The sequence below is a fragment of the Camelus bactrianus genome, chromosome 12, assembly GCF_048773025.1.
Source record: "Camelus bactrianus isolate YW-2024 breed Bactrian camel chromosome 12, ASM4877302v1, whole genome shotgun sequence".
NCBI classification, from domain to species: Eukaryota; Metazoa; Chordata; class Mammalia; order Artiodactyla; family Camelidae; genus Camelus; species Camelus bactrianus.
In genome coordinates, this window is record NC_133550.1 from 6,335,293 (window position 1) to 6,355,062 (window position 19,770).

A 19,770-nucleotide genomic window follows, 5' to 3' on the forward strand; every position below is an offset into this window, starting at 1 on the left:
GATTCCATCAAGGAGAATGTATCTGAGTTGATCCTTCAAAGAGGGAAAGCACAGACAAGAAGGTAATGTAATAAAAGGAAATGATAAGCAGTAACAATGGCAAACTTTTATAATATTTTAGTCAATTTTTGCTACTCTCATTTCATAAAGGAAAATAATAATCAAAAAGTTGAATGTAGGTAAGAGTATGTTATGGCAAAGAAGAGGGACACTATTCCTAAGTTTGGTGCAGATCCTCTTGATGTTTTCTATGATCAAGAATCAAAATCCAAAGTGGATATTCACTTAAATGTTTATATTTTAGTTGAAGAGGATATACCCATGTATACAAAACATAACAATGATCTCCTGTAAAACACTCAGAGGTACCTGTAACAGGGGCAGCCACTTATCTGGGTAAGCCATAACCCCAACACTCTACAGCAGTTCTCACAGGAATAAAGAAGTGATGAAATGTAATTGAAGCACTAAAGAAAAAACTCAGGTAAGTATAAGTCATTTTCGCTTTCAAAGATATCATATTTAAGACTCTGGGCCTTTGCTGCAGAAATCCCACTTTGAAAAATCTACCACACAGATACACCAGTACAAGTGTAAAATTACCCACATGTAAGATTATGCAATATGGACTATTTGGAATAGTAAAAGACTGGAAATGGGACCTAAGCAATCTGGACACGGGTTGACTAAACTATGGTATATCCATACAATGAGGTATTATGCAAAGACAGTGGGTAGCAGGGGAAGGAGAAAAGAGAGAATCCCTATGTACTAATATTGAGAGATTTCCAGATTACATTGTTAGGTCGAAAAAATTCAAGTTACAGAAAATATTGTAAGTAATATGCCATCTTTTATATATGACTGGGGTAAATAAAAATATGTGTGTATATTCACTTGTATTTGCAAAAAAAAACACAGGAAGTATAGGCAAGAAACCAACAACAGAAGGAGAGAAAATTACAAATCATATTAGTATTCAGAATATAAAAAGAATATAAAAAGAATTTTCACAATCCAACAAAAAGACAATACAATTCAAAGATGGACAAAGAACTTGAAACATTTCTCCAGAAATAATATACAAATGCCTAACGATCATATGACATGATGCTCAACATCATTAATCATTAGGGAAATGCAAATCAAAATGACCAAGACATACCACTCACACCTACTAGGATTACAAAGGAGAAAAAAAGCACTGGCAAGGATATGGAAACACTGGAATTCTCATACATTGCTGGTAGGACTAAAATGGTTCAGTCACTGTGGAAAACAATTTGACAATTTTTCAAAAAGTTAAACATATAATTATCACATAATCCAGCAATTCTGCCCCTAGAAATATACCCAAAAGAAATAAAACCAAGTACTCAAATGCACATACGTGCATTTCATGGCTGCATTATTCACAACAGCCAAAAGGTGGAAACAATGCAAATGCTCATCACTGGAAGAATGGATAAACAAATTGTGGCAGACACATACAATAGATTATTATTTAGCCATAAAAAGAAATGAAGTACTTATGCATGCAACAACATGGATCAACTCTGACAACACTGTTAAGTGAAATTAGCCAGACACAAAAATTCTCATACTGTATGATTCCATTCATATGAAATACCCAGAATACACACATGTATACAGACAGAATGTGGATTTGTGGTTGCCCAGGGGGAAGGGCCGGGGGTAGGGGGCTCCAGTAGCTACTGCTAATGGGTACAGGTTCCCTTTGGGTGATGAGAATGTTCTGGAACTAGACAGAGGTGGTGACTGAATAACACTGTGAATGTACCAAATGTCACTGAACGATTCACTTTTAAATGGTTAATTTTATATCATGTGAATATCACCTCAATTTTTAAAAGTATTTTTAAAGGAAATAAGCTAATAAAAATGGCTACCTGCGACAGGGGAGGGGGCAAACAGACTGAAGGGAAGTGTGTAAGTAAGACTTCTCTGTAGACACTCCTACATGGTTTGACCTTTGAATCTAATAAATATGTTCACAAAGCAGTCAAAAACAACTCCACATTAGTTTTATTAAATCTAAGCTTTAAAAAATAACTTCTCTTTTGTTACAACATGACTAGTGTTTCTTTGCAAAGTACTTTCTTTACAGTACCTTTAAGTGTGTTTTATTTTTTTTTTTTAAGAGTGTGGCTTTTTTGAGTTCTTACAACAGCATGACAGGTTCTGATACCCTCACCTGATTTACATTTTTGGGTTGAGACTCCAGAGCCAGGGGTAGCAGGACAGGCCAAACTCACTGCCCACAGCCTAACCAGCAGGACCCCATCATTGGCACTGCAACAAATCAACTCAAACTTAATGACCTAGGAAAACCACAGATGACTTTCTAATTCATTTTGACTTTGACTTTGAGGCTTCTAAGCAATCTGTCAAAAAAAAAATTCTATAGCATCATCTTTCTTCTGGATTTTTTAAGATTTTCAAATTTCAGAAAAAAATTATTTTCATGTATGATAAATACACTTAATAGTTTTCATTCCAAAAGCCTTTCTTTAGTAGATAAGCTCTGATAGATCTTCAAGTTTTAGCACAGTAAGATATCCCTATATCCTATTATGTTAGCAAAAGTTACATTTCAGAAGAAAAATACAGAACTTGTGATCCTCTCTGTCAAAGTCTACAGGCTACATTCACTTGTCCTCGAGTGCAGGGTTTATAAAGTAAGACTGTTTAGCTTTAGCCACACTGTTCCTTCGGTACCAAGGTACTAATTTCTCTAATCCTGAGATTTATCAAAACCATTATTTTAAACTTTTGTTTGTCAAGCATAACCCTATATATAAAGCCTGGTCTTATTCTATAAGCAGCAAAAGATATATGAAAGGTCTTACTTGATTTCTTAATAAAGATGAGTAGTTGAACAAGTTTCATACCTCAAGCAGGACTTATTCTGGGATAGCTGTAATTATTATTTAAAACAGAGAAATTGCTTAAAATACAGGATATTTTTACTAACATCTACAAAGGCCATGAACTGGCATCATAGATTTGGTTTGATTTCTGATGACTTATTTGTAAAGAATAAAAATTAGTCAAAATGCTTCCCCTATCTTTAAGGTTTTCATACACCAACCAAGAAAAAAAAATTAATGTTAAACAAGGCCAGTTTTTTTTTTTAGAAGGACCTCTGACACTGAAATACACAATTCCAAATGCTAAGCAGTAATTTACAGGAACATGTGTTCTTATTCTGTATAATATAAAAATCTATTTTTTTAACTTGTAGCTTTCTCCATAGTGTTCAAGGTATTGTATGTAAAGAAGAACAAGGGATAGAAAAAAAAAAAAACAACAACACTGTAACTGTAGAGGAGGGCAAAGATGTCTAGAAATTAGAATGTCTAACTCTTTCAGTACATAAATGCATGTGAGAGGGTTAGGGAGAGAGGGGAAATTGTGTATGAAGCAGAAGCATCTGGTGCTTCTTAAACCCACACATCAAAATAGAATAGGGCAAGGAGAAATAAATCTAGAAGAATCATTTCAAAAGGCAAAAGAATTATGATTCTGCCACACCATACCCTCCACCACTCCAGGGCAATTCTAAAATAAAATTCATTTTCTCACTTTCTCAGAAAGCTTTGGTACAGAGTTGACTCATCATCTCTTTAAATGTTCAAATTTTCAGAAAAGTAAATAAAAAAAGAAAGACTGCTAAGAATGGGTTAGATCTAGGCAAATGGAAGAGGATATCAGGTTTTTAACATAGAGGAACAGTAACAAAAGTTAAATCCTTGAAGAGAACATTTGAAATGTATTTCAAGTGCTACATGTCTAGGTATTCCCTTCAATGATTATAGTTCTACTTCAGAAAAGCTATTTGAGTTGGCAATAAACAGACCAAGGACATGCAGACCATCACCAGGTACCTTGGGAGTGGATAACAGATCCTTCTTCATCACCACAGCAGATGACAGAAACTCAAAAGGGATAAAAACATTAAGATTATCAAACAGTTCACATATGTATCATCCAAGTAGTGAAAACATATCAAGGCCAAGAGGCCAGAAAACACACTCCTGAAGAGAGGATAAAAGAAACCTCTAAAATGTAAGCCAGCTTGCTTAGGCCACACCAGCCAGTGGATACAGAGGAAATCACACTGATGTGAATTAATACCTTAAACTGGTCAGCTAAGTCCTCAGATGTTCTTCTGGGCACTCAATCACTTTAAAAGGCCGTACACAAGTGTTCCTGGGTGCACTAATCCTGACTTCTCCAAGCATGACAGTGGCAGACCCCTGGCAAGAGAGACTCATGCCTCCCCTGTGGAAAAGGGTGGGGGCTTCCTGCAGCCAGACTGTTTACACCCTGAAGCAGAACATTAAAATAGCTTAGTAATGTAGCTCATCTAGTTGATACACACCAAATTTTTTTTTTCCTTTTTAAAAACACATCACACTCTGTATTATTCCCTGTTAGGATCCATGGCCTCTGACTTACCCCTGAGAGTTTTAGTTAGCAGTGGGTCATTGTACCCACCCCCACCCATGCACACACACACACTCCCTGTCACGACTGGCCCTGGGGACCTGCCTCCTCACACTGCCTCCAGACAGGCCCACAGTTGAAGTGCTGCGGAGGCATCTCAGGCCCACATCTATTACTCTGCCAGCTGCCACCTGTGTCCATATCTCAGTTCTACCCCAGCTGAAATCCCAATCACAAAAAGATTCATCCTGTCTAGTGACCTCAATAAATCTGATTGCCAATATTAAATTCACTCCAGAGAAACCATCAAGAGAAATAATCCTTCTCTGTTGAGGTTTTATGCTAAACAACAATTGATGGCACCTAAAGCAACAGCAGGAAGGGTATGATAGGTCAGTAAAGTCATCAGCAAGCCAAGAAACCTCAAAAGTAAAAGAAATACATAACATTATTCATAGGGGAGAAGGTGGGGAGGGAAAAGGCAGAGAATATAAAAAACAGATTGGAAGAAAAGGACAATCAATGAAAGTCAAAAGGTCAAGAAACATGTAATGCCTTTTGTGTATTTTATTTTAGTTGAAGAAAGAGAAACACATTAGGGGTCATTTGATCTGAAAAATTAATGAGCACAATAATATTTATGATTTATTAAAGCGAGACACTGTGCTAAATGTTTTGCATATGTTAACTCTTCTAATCCTTATAAAAAACCTTGTGCAGAGATATTAACTTTTCATTGTATAAATGAGCAACTGAAACAGACAGGTTATGTAATTTGCCCAAGGTCACACAGCTTATAAATGGCAGAGCCAGTATTTGAACTCAGCTCTAAAAGTCATGACACCATCATGTTATAATGTCAATATACTACATCCAATGGCTGAAAAGCACATTTTCTATGTAGGTATTTTAAAATGAAATATATCTGTATTTGCTTATATGAAATGATCTCTAAGATACATTATTAAATGAAAAAAGACAACTATTCTGAGACCGGTCTCCCAAGTATGTAACAGTATGCTACTATTTGTATAAAGCCAGAGTGGGAGTAAAGACAGGCATATATCTCTACACATAAAATATCACTGAACAAATATTCAGACTGGGAACTGTAACAACCTCAAGCAGAGGAGACCAGAGGACTGAGGAACAGAAAAGTAGATCATTTTCACAACATATACTTTGGTAGGATACAACTTTTTAACCCATGTGTGCAATTTTTCATGAGGAATAAGCACTACAAAATAAAATATAACTGTAAAGTAAAAACCTGTCATGAAAGGATACATTAAGCCTCCTTGCTTACCAAAGATGAATAAAGTAGAAGCTTAAGAACCACAAAGGCACACTTATTTTAATACACCATCTTTTCTAGATGTCTCCACCTGTAAAAGGCACCTTTTGACACTGTTCACATCCTAAACATAGACCACATGTGCTGTCGCACAAAGAAAGGACAAATTCTGCTGAACATGGGAAGAGAGACTGCAGGTAGGTAACCCTAACGAGATAGGGAAGTACAATGGCCATTCAAAAACAGTAAGCCAAGAGAGACAGGAACAGGCAGGCATGAGCCCACTCCTGGCGGGCCCGGAGAAGCATGGCTGTAGAATGCAGCAAAGCCTTGGAAAGAGGGATAGAAGATACAGGCACATAAGCACCTAAAGCAAGGTAAGGGAATGGAATTCTCACTTTCCACTTAGTCTGGGAAGATGAAAACAAAATCAGAATAGGCAAAGACCAATTCCATTTACTGTAATTCCAAGAATAACACGTCCATTCAGAATCAATATATGTTCCTTTGCTTGTCTTGCAATATTTACCTTTAGAATCTGTACAATTTTTAACTTAAGAGCAATTCAACATTATTGACAGTGCTTAGTAAGCCCTCCCATTTAAAAGGTTTGAATATTGTTTGCTCAAAGAAAAGCAACTACAGCTAGCTTAAGCAAAAGGTGGCATACCAGAAAACAGACTTGAGGAAAAGCTGAACATGCAAACCTGGGGACAGACAAAAAGCAGAGCAGCTCTGAGGTGGCAAGATTTGAAGAACTCCATGAAAAAAAGTCAAGATGACACAACAGAGAAATGGCTCCTGGGCCCTTCTGTATACCAGGGCCATTCTCACAAAATGGTGCCTTTTATTGCCTACTACATTACTGCATTCATATGTAACACTCTTCTAATTTGCATTTATATTTAATATAAATTTATTGATAATCCATAATTTATGAAAAGATTTAAAATTTAAATCACTAATTTTCATTTACAAATGGCATGCTTCAAAGTTTTCATACAGAGTACCGTAGAAAACTTGAATTTATTAAATGTATTCAATATCAGAGTTGTTATTGGGAGAATTTGACACTAAAATCATAAAACAAAGATTAAATGGCACTAATCAAAAATCGATGGTACAAATGTGTTTATCAATCTATCTTTCAAAGGAGTTTTTGTTCTTACAATGAGCCTGTAATTTAAGATACGGCATGCCTTTTTCAAGTAGATGAACAAAATAAGACCCAAAAACAGTAATTTAAGTTTTCTCAAATAGGAGAAAAAAAAAACAAACAAACTCTCAGGTCTCCATTAATGCAACCTCAGCCTGAACCACTAAACCACGGTAAATAATTGCCTTCATAATTTTTAAACAGTTATAAATACTTATTGTTTGAAACTTAGAAAGGGCATAAAAAAAGAAAAATTTCCTATAACACAGATAAAAGCTCTTTAAGCAGGACAGTCTACTTCCATACTCACCATATATACTATAAAACAGTAATTTCTTACCCATTTCTGACTTAAAATTATACCCCTATTACTTTTTAAATCTATTACACTTTTCTGTAAGATTTTATATCATTTCTTATTTCAAATGCAATCTAAGCGCAGTATAGAAAATATGAAGTTAGAGAAAAATCAAAGAAAATAAAGTCACTAAGAGACAGCTGCTGCCAGTATCTTGGCACACTGCTTTGGCCCAGACCCTTTTCTACCCACATATGTATGATGACCCTAAGTCAGAAACTTCCCACCACGTGTGCTCATGTCACACACAAAGGGCAGCAAAGCCTAAGAACAGGGGATCTGGAATCAGCTAGCACTGCATTCAAAGCCCAGGTGCACCACTTAAGTGGGTGACCTTAACTTCTCTGCACCTCAGTTTCCTCATCTGTAAAATAGAGCTGCACAGAAACACAGTAACACACTGCCTGGTGCATGAGAAGCACTCAACAACGACAAGCTACTGCACTGTTACACATCATGTATAACCTCATTTTTTACCTAATATATTCTGAACATCTTTCCATGTCAATTAGATTCAGTTCTACAATATTTTTTTAATACCAACATAGTACAACAGTTTACTCATGTGCCACATCAGCCACTAGAAAAGATGTCAGGAAAATTCAGATCCTCACCATTTTGGTCAGGGTTGCCTGACACTATCACACATAGGGCAGAGGATTCCAACCAACCCAGATTGTCCCCGAAAAGAGGGGAATGAGAGTCAAAGCAGGTTAAGACTGCCAACATTTCCTCCACTAAGTGATCTGGAAGAAGTCACAGGGCAAAAGGGGTTTGGTTGTTTTGGGTTTTTAAAATATATTTTATTGCCAATAATATTTGTGATGAAATTCAGTTTATTGACCTCAAGAAAGAGCACGTTATAAAGCAAAAAAACTTGTGTTTAAAAAAAAACTCATAAGTTACCTCATTTTCAGCTATTAAAATACTAAACTATGAATTTTAAGTTGCTACAAAGGATCAATCTACATAGAAACATACTCCTATTTATGTTCCACACTTGTGATCCCACAGAGAACAGCAAAGTTAAAGATGTAGATGACCACTGGCTTTCTGACTATAATACAGTGATACTAGATTTAAGTAATTTTCAAAGGTCAGGAGTTGGCCAAAACCAACCAGCCAACCATATCAAGGTGACACAAAATGGCAAATGTCTACATTCTCGTCTGACATATATCCTCAATCATTGAGTGTCTTCATACCTGAACCATAGTCCTACCTCAATATGCATGCTTCACTTAAAATGTTGTTAAATGTACTTTACCCTTGTGCATTTGATCTAGCTCTCTGAGAGCTAAGACCCAAGTCCCATTTTTCCACAGCTAAGACCCCAATTTGGAATGTAAAGGAGATGATTTTGGAATGTGTTGTCTGAACATGAAGGTCTTGGTGTTTGGTCCTACCCAGTGAGAATCCTGTCATTACCTACACACTGAGTTCCTAACTCCTGATGCTCAGTCTCTTGCTACCTGAATCCTTCATATTCCCAAGTACTAAGCTGAATCTCCAGACTCGAACACGACCTGCTTGCTTGTATCCCCACTAAATTGCTATTTAAGCTGATCTCCTAGATTCTCTTCTGTCTTAGCACTTGCCTGTTTATACTTCACTCCTTTCTTCAGCTTTCAGTTTCTTTCTTCTTGAAGTACATCTTTTAGTAGTTCCTTCTGCAAATCTCTTCGAGTGATCAACTTCATCCTTATCTACAAAGCTTTCATTTCAATTTTACTCTTGAATATTGTTTCATATGGATATAGAATGCCAGGTTGGAGTTTGTTTCTCCTCCAAAGCACTCTGAAGATATATTCGATCATCTTCTGTTACCAAAATGTTTTCCAGTCTAGACAATGGCTTTCCTCAAGTCGCTTCTTTCTTGGTTCTTGTGTTTCATCTACAACATGTCTAGGTATGGATTTATCTTTATTTATCCTCCCCAGGGTTTGCTTTGCTTCTTAGACCTGAGAACTCAAGCCTTGCATTTATTATGGAAATCTCTCAGCCACTGTATCTTTGGATAGTATCTCTCTCACTCTATTTCCTCTTTCTGGAAGCTCACAGAAGGTAATATTGAACTTTCTCAAACTACAGTTCATGAGTTTTAACCACTCATTTTCCATCTCTTTATCCATCAGTACTGTATTCCAAGCAACTTCCTCAGAACTCCTCAATGACTAATAGTTTTCAATTATATCTAGTCAGCTGTTTAACCTGTCCATCAAGGTTGAGGTTTCTAGGAATTCTATTTGGCTCTTTTCCAAATCTCTGTGTTGCTTTTCCTAATCCGTGACATTCTTTTATTGCAGTCTTACCCTCTTTGTTTCTAGTAATTTCAACCCAATGGTTTCCATCCCGTGTCCCAGGAGCCCCACCTGGAGTACCAATTCTCCTATATACAACATCTGCCAAATCTCCTTTGGAGTGATTTGTTTCCTTGTGTGGCTGGCAATATTTAATTGCAGGGTTATATTTAGCATGAGTTGTCTCTTCAAGAGTCCTAGGTTGTTCACCTGCTCTGCAGGACAGTTTCACACTTAATTTCTGAGGGCTCCATTGGTCCCTGTAGTTCTGGACCAGATTTTGTGCTAACTTCTCAGTTTGAGGGTTAGCTGCCCTGTAAGCAATGTTAAATTTTAACCTATATTGTGAAGTACAGCTTTTCTCTTTTTTTATTCCTAATTATGTACAACTCCAGGAAGAGAGCATTTTTTTTGCACTTCCTCAGCCCAGTGCACAAGGTTTTTCTAGTCTTTGCACAGATAAGACACCCTTTGAGGTTTTACACAGTAGGACCTCAACTCCATCTTCCTTCTTTATGCAGACCTAAAGCCATGTTCCTTCATGAGACCTTCAGGACCAAGCTCTTGGGGCCTACGCCCAGTTCTGAAACCACCACAGGCCTTGAGCTCCCAATTATACTTTCACTTTGAATTCTCTCTTCACTTCTGGCACTTGGGACCTCCTGGTTTATCAGACTCAGGAATTTCTTTGCCCTTGCTAGATTTTTGTCCACAGTTTTGATGTGTCCACAGCAAGGGTAGAAGTAGAAGTCCTCTGTATCAGCTCTGGCAGCAGTGTTGCTAGAAGCCTCCAGTAGTCACAAAATATGAAACTGTGAAATGATCACTTCAGAGAATTGTGATGATTACTTACCATCTTGCCAGATGACAACAGCCTGTTTTTTTTCAGTCTTGAGAACAGTTTTCAAATTGGAAAAACTAAATACTCCCAAGGCATTTTAAGGTCATTTTGTCACTACACACTTCAAATGTCTTCATAGTTCTTTTCTTGCTTGAGAATTTTAACAGTATGAGAAAAACACACCTGTTGACTCCATTTTCTCCCTACCCATTCATTCTGTAATCAGCTTCAATCTGCTTTATAGTCCTACAACTTTAGTCCAATTATACTCAAGAAGATTAACATTTCCCACCTAATCAACAAATCCAGTGGCCTTTTCTTGGTCCTTGTATTAAATTCACTCCCACCAACCCAACCTCTTCCTTCTTCAATTCATGCCATGTTAATATTACTATACTGTAGTCATGACAACTGTTCACACTGTTTGCACTTCCCATTCCTTCCTACAGTGGCTCATTAATACCTAGTATTATGAGAAAAGGCAAAATGAATGAGGCATGATTCCTGTTCACAGAAGTGTAAAAAACAATACCACCACCTAGCACTTACTGGATGCATACCGTGTACTTGGTAAGGTACTGAACACCTTATCTGTGATCATGTCAATTGATCTTCACAGTAGCTGTGTGAAGTAGGTACAATTATGAAGTAGGTACAATTGTACAATTATACTTCAGGGATGAGAAATAACACTGAAAGGTTAAGTAGCCAACCCAAGGGAAGCATAGCAAGCTTTTATGAGTCAGCTTTATTTGATGCCAAGCCCATCCTCTTAAACAACATGCTATAGTGCCTATACAAATATTTAAACCAAAAGCCAAAAACTCTCCTCTGATTGCAAAACTCGTATCTAAACACCATCTTAACAGCTCTGCCTGGATGCCTCAAAGGTACCTCCCATTAATACATTCAAAACCAAAATCACAATCATACTGCCCAAACTGAGGTGGTCTAACCTCAGTGAATGACTGCCCTAATCAACCCATCATGCAAGTCAGAAACCTGGACATCGCCTTAGACATATTCTCACTCACCCTCAATATCCAACCGAGTTCTGTCCCTGTGTGCCTACTTCTGCCCTCTCTATCTCCAACACTACCACCCTGGCCCAAGCTACTTCTTCCTCTTACCCCAACTGCTGATACAGTCGAACTCATCTACAGTCATTCATTCTGGTTTCTTCCAAACTATTTGAAATTTTGCAACCAAAATGCATTTTTCTTCTCAAGATTATGCTTTTAAAATACAAACCTGACCATTCTACAAATTTCACAAGCAATAGGAATGCAAAGACTGGTGATAGCCGAGATTCAGACACAAAGAGAAAGGTGATCTCAGTGAGAATCAAGTAGGACATTAAAAAAAGAGAGAGAGAGAGAGAGAAAATCCATCCAGATGTAAAACAAAGAAGAAGAAGGAGGAGGAGGAAGAGGACCTGAGCATAGAAATGGAAGCAAACAGATGATGACAAAGAGGACAGCACCTTAGGGGTTCCCAATATTTGGCTCTCGTTATTCCTGACCTGGGGCTGACTCCTTAGTTTGCCGAGTTTCAAGGTATTATTCTTGTGTGATATCCCAAGATGTCGCCAATGAAATCCCCTTTTTCTTAAGCAGCTCAGGCTGAGTTTCTAGTTTGCAACCAAGAGAGTCTTATCTAAGAAAGAAAAAACCCTCAGAAGAGCCAAGACAACACACTTAGAAAAAGGGGACATGCCTACAAGGTGAAAAATAAAACAAATTCCTCATAAGGTAAAAACACCTTTGGCCAGAAACTATATAAATATGTTCAATGTTTGTAAACTCGTGTGTCTCCTCCTTTTAAAGGTGTTACATAAAATGCTGGAGGGAAAGAGCCATGTTTTCTTTTATGTTCTGCAAATCATCACAGCTATAGTAGAGCTAAATGCTAAATTTAAAAAAATTAGTAGTAAAAGCATGACTGTACAAAAACATAAATCACAAAGTTGCATCCTTGGAAACCCACTCCCTCTGGGAACAGTTTATTCATGCACTTGTGTAAATAAAGTGTCATTTTTCTAGTAATACTTTACCACTACTCTATTTCCTGGTTGTGATTTGCATTGTAAGGTATTATAAACTCATCCTGCTCATAGCTAAGAATTTTATATATTGCAGAAGTACTCTGAAAAGCACTATACCATGGAAGGGAAAAAAACAGCTATGGAAACTAGGGATTACATCGTATATAAACACCTTTTCTGTTGCCATCTGTGATGGATGGATGGATGGATTGAAGGGTGAGTGGGTGGATGGGTGGGTGGATGGGTGGTTCTAAAGACAGATAGACATTAAAAAAGGATTGGGAAAAATGCAGCAAAATGTTAATGCTGGTCATAGGTGAGTTTTTCATTAAAAATTCTAAGAATTCTAGGCTGAATATGTTTCACATTAAATTAAATAACAAGTAAACTAAACCAAGTTATGTTTTAATGTGGAGGTGGTATTAGCAGCCCTCGCCTCCGACATGAGGCATGAACAGCATTTGTCCAACTCACACTGGGAGACGCTGGGAATTTTCAGTCATGCTGCATCTTGCTACAGCTGCATCCTTTCTCTTTCCTCTACCTTCTTTTCCTCTCAAAAACCATCACAACTGAGTCAGCCTCCCGGACCAGTTGGCATCATTCTGGGACCAACAGTGGCACCAAAGAACATTTGGTGGAAGGACCAAGAATCACAAAATTTGAGAGCTGGAAGGGGCCTCAGAAACCATCTCATCCAAGACAGTTACTCTCCGTCATCAGCTGGAAGAGCAAGAAGTGAGCGACGGAACATCCCGCTTTACCATAATCAGCCATTAAGAGCCTCTCAACCATGAGGTTGTCTGAATCATTTTCAAAGCTGTTTGTGTTTTCAGGTGTACTGTTTCCATAAATCTGCTACCCTGTGTGGGAAGCAAGGATGGGGAGGACGTGGTTTAACAGCAACACACAAAAGAGAAGGCTCCTGGCTGCTCTCAGGCTGCCTGTGAACTCTGCAGGGGGTCAGCTCCATGTGCTGGTGGTCCTGGGCTGCTGTGGGGTCAACACAGTGTGCAGAGAACAGGACGAGCTGGCCTGCGCAGGGCCAGCCTGGCCATGGTTGAAGCAATGTGTTCAGTTCCTGGTGGTGCAGATGGAGCTGAGGCTGCTGTGAGCCACGTGGTACCTGGGGATGACCGGGTTGCACTCTCTGGGATCCAGTGGGTTGATGTCACAGTTCTCATAGTCAAAGGTTCTGTTCCATAAGTGCTTTGCCAGCTGAAATGTTATCTTCCATTGTGCGAGTGTGACTTCTCTTCTGTGCCAGACGTAAACTTCGCTCCCAAAATCAAACACCAGTACCTGGGAAAACGGCCCTGGAACACCTGTTAACATCCAGGACAGGCTTTAGTGGAATCAGAGTCCCTAGGGACAGGGAGTTGAGTGGGTGATGGCGCCAATCCTAAGGGAGCATTTAATACCAACACAGAAAGTTCTGGCTGCCCGGCACTGCCCACCAAGCCAGCCTCTGCCCTGTGGTGTGATTTCTGTCTTGTTGTCCTAAATGCCCAAGTTAATGTCGCCCCCTTTGAACACTCAAGCCACCTCAGAATTCAGACTCATAAGAGTTATTTAAGCACATCTTCCTCCTTCCCCTCCCTCCCATCCCGCCTTCCTTCTTTTCTCTCTCCCTCCCTCTCTCCTTTGTCATTCATTCACTTAGATTATAAGGCCACTTCATACGGCCTCAAGGACCGAGTGATGCCTTCTCTCTCCAATTCCAAGTCCATACTGGACACACTGAGTAGGCCACCTCTTCTCCAGCTGGCTGTGCCTGTCTTAGGTTGTCCTCCTCTGAGGATCTTACCCGTCATTGGCTAGCCAGCCATCCATGCTGGACACATTGAGTAGGCCATCTCTGGTCCAGCCAGCTGTGCCTGTCTTAGGTTGTCCTCCTCTGAGGATCTTACCTGTCATTGGCTAGCCAGCCATCCATGCTGGACACATTCAGCAGGCCATCTCTTGTCCAGCCGGCTGTGCCTGTCTTAGGTTGTCCTCCTCTGAGGATCTTACCCATCGTTGGCTATCCAGCTGTCCATGCAGGACACATTGAGTACACCATCTCTTGTCCAGCCAGCTGTGCCTGTCTTAGGTTGTCCTCCTCTGAGGATCTTACCCGTCATTGGCTATCCAGCCGTCCATACTGGACACATTGAGTAGGCCATCTCTTGTCCAGCTGGCTGTGCCTGTCTTAGGTTGTCCTCCTCTGAGGATCTTACCTGTCATTGGCTATGGGGACGTCCATACTGGACACACTGAGTAGGCCACCTCTTCTCCAGCTGGCTGTGCCTGTCTTAGGTTGTCCTCCTCTGAGGATCTTACCTGACATTGGCTATCCAGCCGTCCATGCTGGACACATTGAGTAGGCATCTCTTATCCAGCCAGCTACCTGACATATCCCACAGCTTGTTTATCAGTTCAGCCCATGGCTGCTTCTCTACAGCCTTCAGGCAGGGCCTACAGTTTCCTGATAGCCAGTTGTTCCCTAATATCAACAACCACCCATCACTTATACTTTTCTTGCCTTTTGCCTTTTGCATTTATACCTCAGGACACCGGCTCAACTCACCTTCCAGAAATTGAACTTGCCTGTCCTCCACTCTGATACCTCAAAGAGACCTCAGCTTTGTCTCAAGACTCAGCTGTCTCTACCATCTGACATCTCTTGATCTAGCCAGGGATAAAAATCCCAACTGTGACATTTAGAAATGGGATAAAGGTGGGAAGGATGATAAAGCTGGAGAAAGGAATTAACATTTGTTTTTCCCCCACTATGTGCCTGGCTCTGGGCCTGGCCCTGACACATCAGATCTTTCAATTCTACTTCTGAAGAACACCAGGGAGGCTGGAGATGATAATTCCACTATCTGTGACTTTGGGTTAGGAAATAACTCTCTCCATCCAGATCCCAAGTGTTTTCATTCATGAAAACTAATCCACTTCCTTGAATTACTGATTTTCAGTTGCAGGTCTGAGAATTGATGAATATCTGTAATGAAAATTTGACCCATCTACAACAAAATAAGAAAAATAAGGGCAACAAAATGCATTTATCCATAGGCTAAAATAGTCTATGTAAAGGGTTATCCTTTGTTCTGAGACCACAGTGGAACAATATGTTAAGATGGAGTAAAGTGATTCCTTACTGGAAAAATTGCATACAGCCAAAATTATCCTTCAAAATTTCTTATGAAGTTACAAAAATGTAGTCCAAGCCAATGACAGCCTAATTTTCCTACAGCATGGAATAGATTGCTAACCTTATGGTTGAGTGTATCTGATGAAATAATTGGGCTTCCTTTAAGTGTCATGATGTTTTTAAAAACAAACCTCTTAAAGACCTGAATGGCACATAGCTGAGGGCCATGGGACTGTAGACTCAGGGGAACAGAAGATTCACTGTACACCCAGGCCTGCTAGGAGAAGGGAAGATCCACACCTTCCATGCCTTCATCAGTCCAGAGTACATGCTCAGTAAGTGGAACCAAAACAGCTGACAGACTGTCCCACACTCTTTAAGGTGTGTACTTTTGAACGTATATGGTTGAAGAGAAGTCACAAAAGTTAAATGGCTGTATGACACTTTGTCCTTCCATTGTTGTCTTTTAGTTTTTGGTGGGGGAAAAAAAAAAACAAAAAAATCTTCCTTTCATGACATGAGGTTGAGATCAAATAAAACTTTTAGTAAAAAAGGAATTGGAAAAATAAAACATTGGCAGTCTTGTATCAGTCTCCAAACCCTTTTAAAGGATACTTGTTTGTGAAATTCAGATCTCTGAATCTGCAAGTTTTAAACTTAATATTAGAATAGTAAACAGCTGCCATAGGAAACAGAGGAGGGGAAAGTTGCAGCCAATATCCTAAGGTCAAACCTGGATTCCTAAAGAAACGATCCATCTAAAGACTTTTTTTTCAAAAGTGCTGAATTTAAACACCATTACTTTTAACCTATTTTTCTAACTTTCCATGGTTCCTTCTCATAGCATAGTTGAAAATTTAGCAAAAGAATACATTTACCATGTCAAAATCTAGTTCTCACCCCACTCAGATAAACCTACTGCACTCCACCTCAAACTCCACATCTAGCCCCTCAGCCAAAACCTCAGAGTCATTCTTGTATGTTCCTTCTCCTTCACCCACTTCCAATCCAACAGAGAATCTTGCCCATTCTCTCCTTAAACTGGATCCAGATTCCAACACCTGCTCACCATCTCCAACCCACCAGGGATTGTGCAGATTATCACAACAGCTTCCTCAATGGCCTTGCTGGTTCAACCCTTGTCTACTGTCAGCACAGCAGCCTCAGCACTTCTACTAATGCTTAAGTTAGATCAACATTTATCTGCTCAAAACCTAAAAGTGGCTCCACATCATTCAGAATCCCAAGTTCTTACTCTGGCCAACAAGAGGGACTTGACCCATGTATCTCACTTACTTCTCTGACCTCATCTCTTGCTGTTACTGTTTTATGAACTTGGGACAGTGTCTGGCAGAAGGCAGCTGTTAGACAATGGGTATTGGGCTCTGTTATCACTAGCGTTATTTCCATTACTGCTACTGCTACTCCCAGCACTGTTTTGTCACCCACCACTTGCTCCCCTCCAGCCACACCACCTTTCTTGCTGCCCCCAAACACACAAAGTGGAGTTCTGCCTTTACACTCTGCACTTACTCTTCCCCTTGACAAGAACACCCTTTACCCCAGATATCATCCAGACCTTTCCAGGCTATCTGCAGGACTTCCTCACTCACCACCTTCAGCTCAAATACTTACTCACTCAGTACGTCCTTCTCTGACCACTCTATTTTAAAATTGCAACTGCTCCCTCTAACCATGACACCCCATCCCCTTTCCTTGTTTAATTGTTTTCCTTACAGCAACTACCACCTTCTAGTATAATATATAATATCTATTTTTTGTTGTTTATACTTTGTCTCTATATATTTTAACATAAGTTCCAAGAGGGTAGTGATTTTGTACATTTTGTTTACTTCTGTATACTGGCTAGTAGATAATAAATATTTGTTGAACAAATAACATTCAATTATTATATTCAGATCATCAAAAACCACTAAGAATTTACTGAATTTAATATCCATTCATGATATTTTTAAAACTCCTTAGAAAACTAGAAATATTAGAGTATTCTCTCAATCAGACAAAGGTAGCTTTAAAAAAATTCTACAGGTAAGGTAACATTTAATAGTGAAATATTACATTCCTTCCCCCAATGCTAAGAATTTAACAAGGATATCCACTCTCACCATTTCTATTCAATATGGCAGTGGAGGTCTGAGCTAATGAAATAAGGCAAAAAGAAAAAAAGGCATTAATATAATCAAAGATGAAGTTAAACTGTTTTATTCAAAGATGATGACTGTCCGTGTAGAAAATCCAAAAGAATCTATAAAATGTTAGGACTAGTGAGTGAATTTAACAGTATCACAGGGTATAAAGTCAACACCCCAATATTCATTTTACTTTTAAAGACTAACAAACACTTGAAATATAAAATTTTAAAATATTTATATCCTCAAAAAATTAAACACAGGATTACCATATGATTCAGTAATTCCACCTCACATATGTAAACAAAAGGATTGGAAATAGAGACTTGAACAGGTATCTGTACACCAATCTTCATGGCAGCATTATTCATAATAAACAAAAGATGAAAATAATGTCCATCTATACATGACTGGATAAGCAAAATGTGGTATTATATATAGTAGAGTATTATTATACAGTCTGAGAAAGGAATGAAATTATGACACGTGCTACATCATGGACAGGTGTTAAAGGCACTGTGCTAAGTGAAATAAAGCAGAAGGAAAAATATTGTATGATTCCATGTATATGAGGTGCATAAAACAGTCAAATCATACAGACAGAAAGTAGAATGGTAGTTTCCAGGGCTAAGCAAGGGAATGGAGAACTATTATTTAATGGATACAGAGTTTAAATGTAGGATGATAAAAAAGTTCTGGAGCTGGAGAGCAGTGACGGTTGCACAACAATGTGGATGTACTTAATGCCACTGAACTATACATTCAAAAATGGTTAGAATGGTGTATTTTGCATTATATATAGTATCACAATAAAAATATAATTTATAAAATCATCAAATGCCTAGGAATAAAATTAATAAAAGATGTGCAAATCCTCCACCCTAAAAACTAAAAACATGGCTGAGAGAATTTTCTAAAGGCATGCATAAATGGAGAGAATTACATTTATGATTAGAAAGACTCTATTATTAAGATGTCAAGTCTGCCCAAGTTGATCTATAGATTCAATGCCATCTCCATCAAAACCCCTTGATATTTGCCTTTGAGTTTGCATTTTCCATGGAGCTGCTTTTTCAATAAACAGGCTGATTATAAAATTTACACAAAAAGCAAAAGATCTAAAAAGCCAAAACAATGTTGAAGAAGGAGGAAGAGGAGGAGGAGGAGGATGAAAAGGAGTAAGAAGATGAAAAAGGAGAAGAATTTACACTACCATGTTTTGAAACATACTCTAAAGCTATAGTAATTAAGAGCAAGTAGTACTGGCATAAGAATAGACAAGAAGGCCAATGGGGACAGAATAGAAAGTCCAAAAATACACCCAGACAATATGACCATCTGATTTTCAACAAAGACACCAATGAAATTCAGCAGGGGAAAGAAAACTCTTTTCCATATAGTATGGGAGCTACTGAGTGCCTTTATTACTCCACACTGTACACACTCCCCCAAAATTAATTCTCAATGGACATGGATCTAATACTTAAATGCGATGGCTAAAACAATAAAGCTTTTTGGAGGAAACCCTAGAATGATGTATTTGGGAACTGTGGCAAAGATTTCTTAGTTAAGATGCAAAAAGCACTAATTATAAAGTGGAAAAAATATGATAATAGACTTCATCAAAAGGCAAAACTTTTATTCATCAGAAACACCATTAAGAGAGTGAAAAGGCAATCTATCGACTAGTAGAAAACAATCATATTACATATATTTAACAAAGGATCTGTATTAAAAATACATAAAGAATTACTACAAATCAACAGTAAAAAGATAATCATAAAAAGAGAAGAATGAAAAATACTCAACATCATTAGTTATCAAGGGAAATAAATTAAACCACAGTGAGATATTAAGAGATCCTCCCAAAAGGACAAAATCTAAAAGACTGGTGATGCCAAGTGTTGGTGAGGACACAGGCAAGTGGGAACTTTGGTACACTACTTGTAAAATGGCATCCTGTGTTTGGAAAACTGGTTAGCAGTTGCTAACAAAACTGAACTTACACTTAAATTAAG

General features: G+C 38.5%; 1 long non-coding RNA gene across 1 annotated transcript in view; it reads left to right on the forward strand.

Moving 5' to 3' along the window:
* The first annotated feature begins 11,798 nt into the window (after positions 1–11,798).
* The window catches only part of LOC141579342 (uncharacterized), a 62,153-nt gene continuing 54,181 nt past the window's right edge, over positions 11,799–19,770 (forward strand). The window contains exon 1 of the long non-coding RNA XR_012510528.1: positions 11,799–13,261. This is a non-coding gene — a long non-coding RNA (uncharacterized LOC141579342). The remainder of the gene's footprint in view (positions 13,262–19,770) is intronic.